A 10,935-nucleotide genomic window follows, 5' to 3' on the forward strand; every position below is an offset into this window, starting at 1 on the left:
TTCCCAGCATCAGGGTCTTTTCTAATGAGTCAGCTATTCACATCAGGTGGCCAAAATATTGGCACTTCAGCGTCAGCATCAGTCCTTCCAATGAATATTCAGGATTGATTTCCTCTAGGACTGACTGGTTCGATCTCCTTGCAGTCCAAGGGATGTTACCTGTGAGCCAACTTGTCTTCAGCTCCACACTTTACCTTCCTTGCTGTTGTTTTTATTCTCCACCTCCACATGTTTCCCTTTAGTGGCCCCATCTACAGCCACTGCAAAGATGACATCTTAATATCATGCCAGTCAAGAAAAGAAAGGCTCCAACAGTCCAATACAAATTTGGGTTTAAATCTCTTTGATCCAGGTTGGATCACGTGCCTAACTCTGAACCAGTCACAAGGGCCATGGGGAAGAGGCACTGATATACCAAAGAAAGTCCAGTCCAGCCTGAAAATTGGGTATGTCCAACCTTTGGCTAAGAATAGAGAAAGGTAAGATAGGAATGGATATTGCCAGAAAAAATAAACTAAAATAACCTAATAGTAAAATATGTACTCTGTACTAGCCTATTATTGTTCTACTGCCGTTGGCTCAAATCACACCTTCCTTGATCCAGTCTTCACAAATAAAATAAGAAAAAAGTAGATAATTCATAAATGAACAGCAAAGGTAATGAAAAGTATTTGGATTCCTTACTCAAGGAAAGGAAATTTTAAATCTGATCCAACAGATTCCATAATAATAGTTGTAAAAAAAATTGTGATATACATTTTCCTTCATCGTGGCTTAGAGTGGCAGAATTAGCTTGGCTTGTTACCCAAACATTCTATCACTCACAAGAATAACAACCATAGCAAGGGCTAACTTCTATTGGTCACTTATTAAGTGTCAGATGGTGTGCTAAGAGCTTTGTATTCATGCTTTCGGTTACGCTTTACAACTCTATTGGGTGGTAACTATTACTATCCTCATTTTAAAGATGAGGAAATGAAGTTGACTTTCTTCTCCAATGTCACAGCCTGTAGGTAGTGCAGAATTCTTTCTACAAGTCTAAGTGATAAGCAACACAAAGTTCCTACTGAGCCTGTTGCAAGGCTCTGAGATAAGGTTTTTTGTTTTTATTCTAAATAAGATTCTCGCTTTTTTAAAAGACATATTTTTGTACTCTTCAAGGATAGCTGCCAAGTCTTATGCTCTTTGAATGCCCATTCCAGCTATTTCAGGACCATGACCAGAATTGATACTTATGGACTATGTTAGTGGATTGATTAATCTGGCCAAAGAGAGTCTTAAACTGTTGTTCAAATCTATCTAATTTGAATAGGCACATCGACTCAAGTGAATTTTAAAGTTTCTTTTACATGCTAAATCTATAAATATATATTCTATCTTTACAATTAAGCCTCTTTGTATCAGTCAGTAATTGTTCTGTAGAAAATTCTCAAGTCATAGTTAAGTACTCAAGTCATAGTTAAGCACTAATTCTTAGTCATGTATCTGTGGATTGGTTGGAGTGTCTTTTTTCAGACTGGACCAGAATTGCTCTCATTCCTGGTCTCCATCAGAGGCCCAGCCTGAAGGAGCAGTGTCTACTTGGGGGAATTCTTTTCTTGAAGGAGACAGAAGAGAAAGTGAAAAAATCTTAGTATGGACGCATATGTCAAACCTTTGCTCATATTTCTAACCACCCACGGGCCCAGCCATGTGGCTAAGATCAACATCAACAGGAGAGGGAAATACACTTTTCTCTTGGAGATGTTGAAGGGAGAGAGACTAAGTATTATCTGAGCAGTAATTTACTCTATTATACCTCCTCAGATAAAGAACAAGGAGTATAACATTAACTAAGCACATGCTTATTTATCCATCAATTTAGAAAAGATTATGGAGTAGGTACCATATAGTAATTTTTGAGCAGGATGATAAGACTGCAATAATGAATAGTAGTCTAGTGGTAAAACAAATCCCATTTCTTTGTGTATCCTAGTAGCAATCCCATTGGTAGACTCTTCCCCACTTGATAGCTGAAGAAACTGAGGCATCAAGAGATCAAATAAAATCGGTCAAAGACACACAGATAACAAATGCCAAAGGTAGCATGTAAAGCCTGCACATAAAGCCTGAGTTTTTTCAACCTCATCAGTGTTGTTTTCCAATAATAGAGAAACTCCCAGATTGCTTTAGAAATGAACAACAAAAACAAGACTGCTTATTAGTTAGAGTTACATCAGACAGTCATAGCCAATGTGAGTGATAGAGAACCTGAAATCCACTACTGTAGGCATTAGCCTTATACAATCATGGATGCCTGCTCCCTTGCCGTCTGGTACTGAGCCGGAGTATCAGCAGTCAGGAAAAGAAGATGAACATGAAGTAGAGCGACCAGGGCCAGCCTGTGCGGAAAAACTGGAAGTTCACCTAATCAGCCACTGCCTCCAGTCCCAATGATTTGGACAACTTGTGAGATAAGCCAGCATCCTGTACCACAGAGCTGTAGGTGCCCCAGCCTGAGATTCTTGGAAGCAGAAGGAGTCTGATGGGAGCTAAAAGTGCCGTGGGCCCACGCGCTGCCCCTTGCCAGCAGCAGATCTGTGACAATGTGCATGGAGTCCAACAGCACCTGCCCTGCAGTAATGCTTGGAGCCTAGAAATGGCTGCATTTTGGTGCCAAATCCCGCTCGTATCTCTGTTGTGGCTAACCCTAACCTGGTGGAGAAGGAAATGGCAACCCACTCCAGTATTTTTGCCTGGGAAATCTGATGGACAGAGGAGCCTGGCGGGCTGCAGTCCATGGGGTCGCAAAGAGTCAGACACGACTGAGCGACTGAAAACCAACACCAACCCTAACCTGGAACCACATGGGAAGAGAATGTGGGGAAATTGACATGGGGAAAGCCATCACACCACTTTAGGATTTTTACTGTGAATTAAGTAAAAGTTGTATTTAACAATAAGTATGAAATGAAATGATTTGCTAGAAATTTCAAGTGTTCTAGAGAGGTGTCAGAGCATTCATGTCTAGAAGCTTCTTCCCATGCAGTAACAAACAGATCATGAGTTTATTTATTTAGGCCTGACATTTCTTAAACAGCCATAACACTTAGGTTTTCTTTCATCATAATGTCACTCTGATGTATACTATTTGGGTTGCAAGAACTCATAAAAGCTTAAGGAAAAAAGGGAATTAATTGGCTTGTATACCTGGAAATATAAGAATAGCTCTCACTTCAGGAATGGCTAGGTTCAGGGATGCAAAAAATATCATTAGAGTTTATTCAGCATCTCTCAACTATGCTAATCTCTGCTTCTCTTTGTGTGTAAAGTCCATGTTTTTCTACTCTAAGCAGGCTAGTGCCACGTGTCAGAAAACATAACTGCCAGTATTTCCCACATGTGCGTCTTTACGTCTTGAGATGCAAAAAATAAATAAGCTATTTCTTTCCTCCTCCCACCCGCCACACACACACACACACACACACACACACTTCGAAAGATTCCAAGTTGCCTTGTCTGGGTCATACGCCCACCACTTGCATCAAACACTGTAAGACAGAAGGATGAGATACTATGATTGAACAGTTTTGGATCTCCTGCCCACTCCCACAGCAGAAGCTGGCAGGACACTGAGGCTGTCATTTCCACCAAACCCCTAGAATGAAGGAGGAGTCATTCCTGAAATAATACAGAATTCCTGGCCAGATTAAAGTGATTAATGCAAATGTACTTTAAATCAAAGAATTATAAGGTCTTTGTTAATTGAAATAGAGAAGATGTTGAAGTTTATATTATTCTTTTCTCTTTTCTAGAAAGTATGACCATAATACAAATAAGCACCTTTATTAGTTCTCTGATAACAGATGAAGTGTAGAAAAAAAAAAAAAGCACATATTGGCAATAGAACAAAATGCAGTTTTCTATAGATAGCACTGGCCTTCTGCTATCTCAATTTAAAATACATTAAAAACATCGCCACCAGATGAACTTTATGGCCAGCTTTAGCTTTGAAGGAAATGAAAGAAATCGACTGTCCAGCAGCTCTCCTGGAATGTTTTGCTTTGGCTTGAAATTTTTTTATTAACAAATAATGATGCATGCAGCTGTTACCCATTGGTCATGCACAGCTCATATTTTTTAATACAAAACAAAAGAATCCATAAGAATGGAGAGGCTACCTAATAATGAAGAATGACCTTTAATTGTAATGGACTTTACTTTGAGGTAAATTGGTAAAAGCTAATTTTTTATAGCTTGTCTTAAAATTATCATTTTTCTTAGTGGCTTTGTTTTCAGACATAATGTGAATCCTTAAGTGATAACACTGAAGTTGGTTCATAACTAAAGGATTTCTTCATTCTCTCATTTCTTCACTGATTTTGAGCCCACTGTGTTGTCATGTGCTGAGCTTAGTACTAGTGATACCAAAAAGAATAACATATATCCTTGCCCTCAAGAAGCTCAAATATGGAGGGAAGGAAAGCTCAAGAAACACTATGAAATGGAAGTGTTCTGTTTTGCCTGGAATGTCAGAGAAAGCCTTTTAGACCAAGATCCTGATAGAGAAACAGTCATTTTCTAATCAGAGGCCCTAGAAAATGGTATTCCAGGAAGAAAAGACAGCATCCATTGTTATAGGATATTACAGATTAACTATGTCATGGAGTTTAGAAAGATAACTCTGGAAAGAGGGGAAAGGGGCAGTGACAAAGGAGGGACTGATTACACAGAGATCTTATAGAGATTTCAGAGAAACCTGACATGGAGCTAAACTAGACACCCTACAAAGTTCAAATGGAAACTAGTAGTAGTGGATTGAATGAAGGTGCTAAGAAAGAGGGAGGAATCAGAATACCTTTCATGTTTCCAGTTTTGGAGACTTACTGGATGGAGGTATCATTGGAGGTATTGGGAGACAAAGACAAAACAGACATGGGGGTAAATAGGAGGAGAGAGAGGATTAGAAGAGAGAACAGGTCTGTGATTGCCTATACTACAAGACATTAATGTGTGTTTTAGTACAATAGCTACATAAAATAGTCTATTTTACCCACAATATATTTTTCTTTAGTATATTTTAATGTCCCATTTAAACGTATTCATCATGTCAATACACATTATTAAATAACAATATGGACCAAGTCATCTGTTTTTATATTCCCAATACTCTGTGAGGAGTATAATTTTTTATAGTAGTAATCTCATGTATGTTTAGTGTTCTTTCTTCACGAGGAGACTTTTAGAATTTTGGCTTCCCCGGTGGCTCAGATGATAAAATATCTGCCTGTGATGTAGGAGACCTGGGTTTGATCCCTGGGTTGGGAAGATCCCCTGGAAAAGGGAATGACCACCCAAGCCAGTATTCTTGCCTGGAGAATTCTGTGTACAGAGAAGCCTGCTGGGCTGCAGACCATGGGGTTACAAAGAGTCGGCCACAACTGAGTGACCAACACATTCTCAGGTATGTTTTTTATTCAGTCTTCATGAGGATATTACAGGTGCTTTGGGGGGAAAAAATACCATCTCCATGTGACCACATGATACTTTGAAACAAGAAAAAAATTGTTTCTGACCTCAACTAAGCTGAGAACTGGTCCAGTTTGTATTTTCTAACCTTCACTTTTCATGTGGAGACATTGTCATCTATAAGAATATAACAATGTTAAACCTTTTCAAATATGCCTTTTCGTTTAACTCACAAAATTTGAGGACTACAGATTCTCACAGATTAGGAGTAAACTATTCATCAGAAACAATAGTAGCTATTAGTTGTTGAATGCACGTAGCATTTTTCAGTGATGTTCTCAGAAACTTGTTGTTTAGTTCCTAAGTTGTGTCCAACTCTTTTGCAACCCCATAGACTGTAGCTCACCAGGATCCCCTGTCCATTGGATTTCCCAGGCAAGAATACCGGAGAGGGTTGCCATTTCCTTCTCCAGGGGATCTTCCCAACCCAGGGATCGAACCCACAGCTCTGCTTGGCAGGCGGAGTCTTTACCACTGAGCCACCTGGAAAGCCCACCTCTAAGAAGCTTGCTTACTATTATATTATAAAATGGGCTTCTCTGATGGCTCAGACGGTAAGAATCTGCTTGCAATGCGAGAGACCTGGGTTTGATCCCTGGTTTGGGAAGCTCCCCTGAAGAGGAGGGCATGGCAACCCTCTCTAATATTCTTGCCTGGAGAATCCCCTTGGACAAAGGAGCCTGGAGGGTCCATGAGGTCACAAAGAGTTGGACGTGACTGAGCACCTAAGCACACACACACATATTGTGAAACTTTGGCAGCAGTCTTAGGTAAGGCATTAAAACGAATCTTAAGAAAGGTAACTGAGTTTTTTTCACATCAAATGTCAGGGTGCAGGGAGATTGGTTGTCTAGTCTTACTTCACACTGAGTCTTTTTCATTTACTTTTCTTAATGCATTCCAAAGTTGTTAAAATTTCTTATATAAAAATATGATTGATTGTTACAGTGACAGTAATTGCATTTTAGCAAAAGTAACCATTATAGTAATTTTCTTCAAGGAAGAGAAATCTAACTAACTAAAGTAGCTAGTTACTTCCTAAGACATTAACTTTGAAATTTTTTAACATAAAAATACTTGATAAGGCAAGTACAATAAAATGGCATGCAATATTTGTAAAACTACTTCCATTAGGTGCTTCTCAATTTTATGTAGCTGTTAATCACAAATTAAGTGAAACAAAATATAGGAAAATACTAAAATTTCTATACTAGTGTGCCAATTAAACTAAGTCTTCATTTCAAGCCTTTTAATAATGACTCTCAGAGAGCTCTTATTTCATTTCTAAACTATAGAAGGTAATGATATTTTTAACCAAGATTTATTCATATGACGCCCTTAGAAGATTGAATGAAATGAATACATGAAGATAGTATGATTACAAAGAAAAAACAATTATACATGTGCCTAGACAGGGTAATGCTGTATATAGTAACAACTTGAACATGTTAAATCACAAATGCAACAGCATTAGCATTTAATTTCATGTATTTAGCTGCACACCTGAATACTAATTATCAACTAAAATAGGAAACGTGTGGTACTGCATGTATTGATAAAATCTCAGTTCCGTATTCTTCACATACCAGCAATTTAACATGAACTACATACTGGGAAAAGCTACTTTCTCATCTTCACCATTTCCTTTCTAAAATTCTTTTCCAATGTTATTGAAAGCAATAATTCAATTTCAAAATCAATCAATGCTGACTGAAGTGTTGGCTAAATCCAGAACTACATTTTCTAATATTTATTGTTAACAATGTATAGACAGTAACTGCAGAGTATAAAGCAAGAAACCTCAAATTCAGTATGCAAATAGACAAACAGTAATTCAAAGTAACATAAGTCAATTGAGTTAACTCAAATTTTTCATTTTTAAGGAGCCGCAGAGGACGCTGGTGCTTTGTTTCTGCCCCTTCTTAGCCCTGTTTTTGAAACGGCCCCTGCAAAAGAAAGATTTATTTTGAAGGCTTAGACAGAGGAAAAGGAGTTTAAACTTCATAATTTTTCCCTGCCTGCCTCTATTCATCTTTCTCCATCTCCTTTCCTTTGCTAGCCTCTGTATTTAAATTGGCCCTTGCACTACCATTGATTTATTTTGCAGTTATTGTTATAAAAGAGAATTTGATTCATAGAGCCATATTTCTTTGATTTAATGCTTCCCTTTATTTTTCCACTATTCCCCATAGATTGCAGAGTCTCACCCCTTTGTTTGTATCATTTTGTCCCTCAATTGCATCTATAGTAAAAGTTAGTTCTTACGATGAATGGCATGGAATGCAGTGAGAGAAACTGCAGGTGTGTTTGTGTGAGAATACATGTGTCCTTTTGCTTTTGAGTTGTATTCTAAAATAAGGATTCAGTTATAAAATTGATGACTACTGTCTTTCATCACAGTGCTATTTCCTTAAAGCCTGGCTGGTGTTTCATTTATTAACAAAACACCAAGGTAAAAGGTAATTAGAAAATAATTACACTAGTGGACATCAAATAAGATGTCTCAAAGAGAAGGACCTTATAAGTATCTGCTAAGAAAGTTCCAGGGACTTTATCAGTTAGCATGCTTCTAGTTACAAACAACAGAAAAACCAACTCAAACTTGCAGAAACAGTAAGGCAAATTTAGTGGCTCAAATAACTAATAGTTCAAAGGATGGGAGAGATTCAGGTGCAAATGATCAGAGTTTCAAATGATTTGGCTGCAGTTGTTTACATTTTCCTTCTTTGATTGTTGACTCTACCCTTAGCCTGTTTCTTTCCAGGTTGCAAATTTCAGATTACAGCAACCAGGGATGTTTCCCACTTATATCTCCTGAGAAAGGGCATGTTTTCCCCCGTCAAAGAATAAAAGTCCCAAACCTCGTTTTGATTGGTCCAATATGGGCAACTCTTGAATCACCTGTAGTGGCAAAAAGGAAAGACAAACCAAGGCATATGCCTGGAACATGCTGATATAACTCCATAGGTTTTTAAAATATTGAAATGCTTCTAAACCAGGTGATAATTAGCCAGTGCTCTAAGTCCCCAGGTGTTCCTCACTGCATCAGCCTGGAATCCTTCTGACCTCTCTTTCTCCAGCAACTAAAAAGTAAACACCTGCAAAGTGGGGATCCATTCAGACTCTGCTTCAGCAATGCAGCAGGCATCTCTTCTGTTAGGATTGCTTGGTTGTCAAACATGAATATATTTCCAGCTTGCAACTGAGGGTACGATCAATCCCACTGTATTAGTTTTGTAGGCCTGCCATGACAAAATACCAGAAACTGGGTGGCTCAAGACAACAAAAATGTATTCTCTCATCATCCTGAAGGCTGGAAGTCCAAAACCAAGGTGTTTGCTGAGCCATGCTCCCTCCAAAGACTCTAAGAAAGAATTCTTTCTTGTTTCTTCTAGCTTCTGGTGGTTGCTGGCTATCCTTAGTGTTCCTTGGTTTGTGACAGCTAACTCTAATCTCAGCCTCTATCTTTACATGATGATTATTTTTATGTCTGTGTCTAAATTTCCTTCTTATAGTGACATCAACCACTGTATTACAGATCACTAGTCCAGCATGACCTCATTTTAACTTGATTATATCTGCAAAGATCCTATTTCCAAATAAGTCACATTCATAGGCTCCAGGTGGACATGAATTTAGGGGGACACTATTCAACCCAGCACCCCACCCGCCAAGTGAGATGACTGCTCTGTGATAGGAAAGTAGTAAAGTGATGCTGAGGAGGTTCCCACAGGGTCTACTCTAGATGCTGGACACTCTGGGCCTCGGCTCTCTTCATGTACCTGGTTATTGTCTACAGCCATATAGTTGACCTGGCATTTCAGATTTTACTTGAATCTTCTGAGCTAGCTCTTCTACTGCCTAATCTCATATTCAATTCTGTGAAAGCCTAAGTCCATGGACTTCAAATACTTGTGCTGGGAAGGGGTCTGGCAGAGTCCTTACATCCACATGCCAGTCCAAGCATTATCAATAGAGTGAATAAGAAATATATCTCACCTATGTTTTTCAAATGTACATAGCTGTGATTAATTTTTAAAAATTCACTTAAAATCTTGTTGCATTTATAGTACCACTTTGTCATTATGGGTGTTCTCCATCAACACATAATAAATGCAACTTCTATTGTACTTTAGCACATTGGCCTTTATTAAAAGGGCCATGAGTAAATTGAGATACAAGTCTGACTGCTGTGACAAAGGCCAAAAAACAATCAGTATCCATTCAGTCACTCAGTCATGTCCAACTCTTTGCAACCCCATGGACTGCAGCGAACCAGTCTTCTGGGTCCATCACCAACTTCCAGAGCTTGCTCAAACTCACATCCATCAGGTTGGTGATGCCATCTAACTATCTGCCATGACCCTCTGTCATCCCCTTCTCCTCCTACCTTCAGTCTTTCCCAGCAACAGGGTCTTTTCCAATGAGGCAGCTCTTCGCATCAGGTGGCCAAAATATTAGAGCTTCAGCTTCAGCATCAGTCCTTCCTATGAATATTCAGGGCTGATTCCCTTTAGGATGGGCTGGTTGGATCTCCTTGCAGTCCAAGGGACTCTCAAAAGTCTTCTCCAACACCATGGTTCAAAAGCATCAATTCTTCAGGACTCAGCTTTCTTTATGGTCCAACTCTCACATCCATACATGACTACTGGAAAAACCATAGCTTTCACTAGAAGGACCTTTGTCGGCAAATAATGTCTTTGCTTTTTAATATGCTGTCTAGGTTGGTCATAACTTTTCTTCCAAGAAGCAAGCATCTTTTAATTTCATGGCTGCAGTCACCATCTACAGTGATTTTGGAGCCCAGGGAAATAAATTCTCTCACTTTTCCACTGTTTCCCCATCTATTTGCCAGGAAGTGATGGGACCAGATACCATGATCTTTGCTTTTTTGAATGTTGAGTTTTAAGTCATCTTTTTCACTCTCCTCTTTGATGTTCAGAGACTTGTTAGTTCTTCTTCACTTTCTGCTATAAGAGTGGTGTCATCTGCATATCTGAGGTTATTGATAATTCTCCTTGTAATCTTGATTCCAGTTTGTGCTTCATCCAGCCCAGCAATTCGCATGATGTACTCTGCATATAAGTTAAATAAGCAGTGTGACAATAGACAGCCTTGATGTACTCCTTTCCTGATTTGGAACCAGTCTGCTGTTCCATGTCCGGCTCTAACTGTTGCTTCTTGACCTGCATACAGATTTCTCAGGAGGCAGGTCAGGTGGTCTGGTATTCCCATCTCTTGAATAATTTTCCACAGTTTGCTGTGATCCACACAGTCAAAGGCTTTGGCATAGTCAATAAAGTAGAAGTAGATGTTTTTCTGGAACTCTTTTTCGATGATACAAGGAATGTTGACAAATTGATCTCTGGTTCTCCTGCCTTTTCTAAGTGCAGCTTGAACTGCACTGAAAGTTCACGGTTCACATAC

Source organism: Cervus canadensis, chromosome 15, assembly GCF_019320065.1.
Source record: "Cervus canadensis isolate Bull #8, Minnesota chromosome 15, ASM1932006v1, whole genome shotgun sequence".
In the NCBI taxonomy this organism is placed as follows: Eukaryota; Metazoa; Chordata; class Mammalia; order Artiodactyla; family Cervidae; genus Cervus; species Cervus canadensis.